The 5241-nt window shown below is 36.5% G+C and overlaps 1 long non-coding RNA gene across 1 annotated transcript; it reads right to left on the bottom strand.

Moving 5' to 3' along the window:
• Positions 1-1333: 1333 nt before the first annotated feature.
• Positions 1334-3501, bottom strand: LOC132644438 (uncharacterized). The gene is made up of 4 exons (XR_009583844.1): positions 3127-3501; positions 2978-3046; positions 2572-2639; positions 1334-1619 (listed from the first exon to the last, which is right to left on the bottom strand). It is a non-coding gene; the product is annotated as an uncharacterized LOC132644438 (long non-coding RNA).
• Between the last annotated feature and the right edge of the window lie 1740 nt (positions 3502-5241).

The following is a 5241-nucleotide window of genomic DNA, read 5'->3' as shown; positions in this document are numbered from 1 at the left end:
GACATAAGGTCGTTACATCTCCGAACATTCTTATGAGATAACATTTTCATCAATAGGTGACTCTAAGAATCATGTTGAATCTGAAGAACTTATTGAGAATAACATTCTAGAACATGAATCGACATGGAACATCCTTGGCTACTAAGAATAAAGTTATTATGGAGTAACATTATGTTTATATTCTGTTCATAAGGATCGTGCCAAAAAGAAAGAAAGTTAACCTTAAGATACCTCAAGTCGTCCAAGTAATCCAACAACGAGCCTATCACAACTAGAGCGCCAAACTTATAACTAAGGAATACATATACAACTTAGATGGCGCAAGTATATCACGTATATCAATGCTAACTCAATTTTAAAGTGAAACGAGTATCATTTCCCCTATTTCTTAATCATCACAACGTCCACAACCAAAAATTAACATAACAACCTCATATGATCTTTTTTAAATTCATGTTCACAACATTTAAAGATATACAATTGAGCAGCCTCATATACGCTTCTATACAACACTTCCTTCTTTCAAATACACCAAGCACAACAACCTCAACACACCCCCAACATTAACTATTATCCCCCATAACAAGATTTTTCTCAAGACACACTAACAATCATAGCTCAAATTAAATTACAACTCAAAATAACATCAAGTTCGTGTTTGAACCTTTCCTCCAATTTCTTTCCCTCAAACCTTTGCATAACTACCACATAAATTCATACACATGGAAATAAGATGAAATCTTACCTCAAGAACTTAAGAACACTTCAATTTCAAGATCACTTCACCTTGAAGTATCCTTCAAAGCTTCTACAAGAAGAAGATACAAGCTTCAACAATACTTTGAAAACCCTAGGCACTTGATCCTCACTTTGATCTTTGATTTTTGCTTGGGGAATGATTGAATGTGATGGAAGAGGTTTCTAGAGCTTATATGAACTTCGGGTTTAGTTAAAATAACTTAAAATGAGGGGAGATCGTAATATATAAAATCAGCAAAGTTCACCGCCATAAAGATACGGTCCGTATAAATTTATAATGCCAGTTTATACGGACCGTATAATGATCCGTATTTTTCAACCCAAACTCTGCCTTCTCTATTAAATTTTTAAATCCTTATATACGGCCAGTATTTCAAGATACGGTCTGTATTCCAAAAATACAATCTGTATAGAATGATTTTGTCACGCCGCAAAAGAATGAGTAAATGTGGCACGGCACCCTATGCCTGCCAACTTGCACCGAGCGAACCGATTTAGTGTAATGACTACCCACTTCGTATCCATATACCACAATTCAATTAATTAACATCAATATTAAATGAATAAGTCGAAGTGAATAATATTAAATCAACATGCTCATTAACCAAATCATAAAATGAAGATGTTATCTGCAAATCTAAACAGACACCCATAACCCAAAAGTAGTACAAGTACATCTACGGAGCCTCTATGAAAGTATGAATGAAATAATAATGTTGCGAAACTAGCTCGCGCCATACAAAAATGAAAATATGATAGTGTGAATCCCACGATCTCAAATGTGGGCTCACCAAAAGTATGAAGGCACAGGAAATCCTAGCCCGTACTCTGACCACCTTGCACCTGACCGCCTGCTAGACCTAACACCATTTAAACAAATGATGCCTGAGTATTGGAATACTCAGATATGCGTCGTAGCCACCACCCATTATGGGGTAGAGTTATACATATATATAAGGAAAATATCAAGTGCATGAGAGATGAATTATATAAGCAGTTTAATTCACCAAAGAATTTAACATGAACACAATTTATAATTACATGAGAGGTAAAACAAGTACATAATTTAATTTATCAAAGCAGCCGTTACTTAAAGCATGTTTCAAATCTTTCTAAAACTTCTCAAGTGTCATATTATTTCATCATTTCAATGTATATATCTCAATTCTCATATCCATATCTGATGTATACACTCGGGACACTATTCACAAGGCCTGACGTATTCTCCCCGCCAGATAGGCTATGGTACACTGGGTATAGAACCCACGGGCCCAGTCATCCCCTCGACCGGATGAGCAATGGTACACTGGGGTGTAGAACCCACGGGCCCGATCATCCCCTCGACCGGATGAGCAATGGTACACCGGGGTGTAGAACCCACGGGCCCGATCATCCCCTCGACCGGATGAGCAAATCAATACCAAAGTTATGTAAAGATCTTGTTTACTTTCGTTTTCTTAAGTCATGGCCATAAGCAAAGTCCCTTTCACTAAATCAAGTTTGCAGTTTCACTTATATAATGCAAATCAAGAGAGTGACTTCAACAATTCCATCAAAAGTATGCTAGAAATTTATAATCAACAAATCACGAGAAATCAGGTACATAATGTAGTGTGCAGAATAATAACTTCGAGAATCATGTAAAAAGCTTTAAATAATTTTATAACTTTCAAATTTAACCATTTAGGCATATTATCATCTTAATCCAACCAAAGAGTAAACCAGCACGTGCAGGAAATCGCATTAACATTATCATTCGAATTTCAAAGATAAATTTGAAAGCACACAAGTAACTAGAAGGGCTTGGCATACCTCAATGTATTTTTGACATTAGCAATCGTTAGCTCCAAATGTCAAAGAACGACCCAAACGATTTCAATCTACATAAACGAACTCATATTCATCAACTAAGTATCACAATGATGATAATTTAATTAATTAAGTGCCCAACACTTGGATATAATTCTCAAGGTCCCGTATTTCTCCAATTTAGGTGGCACCATGTTCAATCAACTCAAACCATCCAAACAATGGGGTCTTAAAAGTTCACCATTAAAGACCCATGATAGTGATTCATCATCTTCTCAATTTAAAATAAACACTATTCATGCCATAAGTTAGGGTTTTGTAATTCGCCTTCCAATTAATACGACTTGAAACAAATGATACCAATCTTCTCAACAACTCATAAGTAACTAGTTTGAGTAGCTGGAATTACCTCAAAACATTTAAATCTTGAAAATCCCTCTTTTAGGATTTTGGTGCTCTTGAAGGGGTTTCTTGAAATCTAACAATTTCCCAAGTTGGATGATGTTAATACCAGTGCTAATTAAGTCTAATCAACACAAAATATTGGTACAAATTTACCTTGAAGTGCTCAAGTAAAGAGCTTGACCCGACACTTTACCAAAATGGCATCCAAGAACTTGGTGGAATAAATAATCTTGGGTGAACTTTCGGTTGATGGCTTTTGTGTATTCCATTTTATATGCTATAGGTAGCCAAGATATTGGGTCAAGAGTTGGTAATGCAGCTCTTAGCTTGGAAGGCAATTGACACAGGGGACAACAACAATCAGAGAGAAAGGAGCTCTTGGAATCCAACACCTTACTGTACCACTATATTAAATACTCATCTTAGCCCACTCTTACTTGAATAAATATCTACTCAATTCAATCTCACATTTGACTTTGCTGGGGCCATATTATAATTATTTTATATGGCATATATAATACCAAGCTTCAGCTCATAAAATAAGAGCAAGCGTGGATGTCTGAATATATTCATCCCCATGTTTGACATAATTAAATACACATAATCCATCTATGTAACTTGAATCATGCTATATGTGTATTAACATATTCATATGATATCTTCTTTGTCCGTCGTCTTTGTTGCACAAAATAATAATTCACATATTTGTTAGCATGCTTTAAAATATTAAACCCATTAATTTTTTTAGGAGCGCTGTAGATTTCAGAACAAAAGTTGCCGAAACGTATTCTCTTTAATTTACTTATTTTCTAATCCTTCCATAACTTACTAAAGATGAAATTAGACCCTTATAAATATAAGATAGACATGTCCAACCTCGTATAACCTGAGAGACAACCTCGGTGTTCAAGACTAGGGCAACTAACATACGACGAATCTCAACATATAAAACTACGAGGTATAGCATCCGTCCCCCCTTAGAAACATTCTTCTTTGAATGTTAAACTCTCAGGAATTTTATAGAAATTTTGGCAATGTCTCCTTTGTAACAGTACCACTACCAACCTGCCACACAGCAAACCAAGTCATACAATGCCACACTGGGCCATAACAATCCATAACAACAATGGCCCCACACGACCAATAAGAGTAACTGATAAATAATACATAGCTGAAGACGATTGTGTTGTAGTCTGCATCTGCTCTGAAGCTAGAAACAAATGAGGATATCTGGACTTCAGATCTTTCTCGGCTTTCAAAGTCATCTCCTCAACATTCTTGTTTCTTCATAGTACCTTTACCGATGCTACGTTCTTGGTTCTCAACCTACTAACCTGTCGATCCAAGATGGCAATAGGGACTTCCTCATATGATAACTGCTCTGTAATCTGAACATCATCAACAGGTACGACTCTGGAAGGATCTCCAATACACTTACGAAGCATAGACACATGGAAAACTAGATGTACAGACTCCAAGTCTGAAGGGAGATCTAACTCATAGGCCACCTGGCCTACTCGGCGCACAATCCTATAAGGCCCAATATATCTTGGGCTAAGCTTTCCCTTCTTGCCGAATCTCATAACCCCCCTTCTTGGCGATACCTTCAAGAATACCCAGTCATCTACCTGAAATTTTAGGTCTCGCCGTCGATTATCTAATAGGACTTCTAGCGACTCTGAGCTGCCAATAACCTTTCCTGTATAAGTTTAACCTTTTCCACTGCCCGCTAAATCAAATCTGGTTCTATTAGCTTAGACTCCCCAACCTCGAACCATTCGATAGGTGATCTGCAATTCCATTCATATAAGGCTTCATACAGGGCCGTCTGAATGCTTGAGTGGCAACTATTATTGTAGGCAAACTAGATAAGTGGAAAATGATCATCCCAACCACCTCCGAAGTCTATCACCTATGCCAGTAACATATCCTCAAGCGTCTGAATCGTACGCTCAGCCTGTTCGCTTGTCTGGGGATGGAATGTTGTGCTAAGACTCACTTTTGTCCCTAATCTAACAAGTATTAGTTACATGACAAAGAAAAAAAGCTTAAGTTATGTATTTTCACTCTCTAAACCGATTATGCAAAACTAAAGAATAGATATCCAACATTATTGTCATTCTTAGTGGTAGATTGAATTTATTTTGTTAGCATTAGTGTTGAGTTGGTTTGGTTTGGAGTTTATTTGAGTTACTAACATCCATAGAATATAAAACTTATTGACATTCAAAATTCTAAGTTCAAGCTTGAATAATATGATAATAAATA

Source organism: Lycium barbarum, chromosome 6 (genome assembly GCF_019175385.1).
Source record: "Lycium barbarum isolate Lr01 chromosome 6, ASM1917538v2, whole genome shotgun sequence".
Classification (NCBI taxonomy): domain Eukaryota; kingdom Viridiplantae; phylum Streptophyta; class Magnoliopsida; order Solanales; family Solanaceae; genus Lycium; species Lycium barbarum.
The sequence above is the reverse complement of the archived record's forward strand: the minus strand, read 5'-3'. Positions and strand labels throughout refer to the sequence as shown.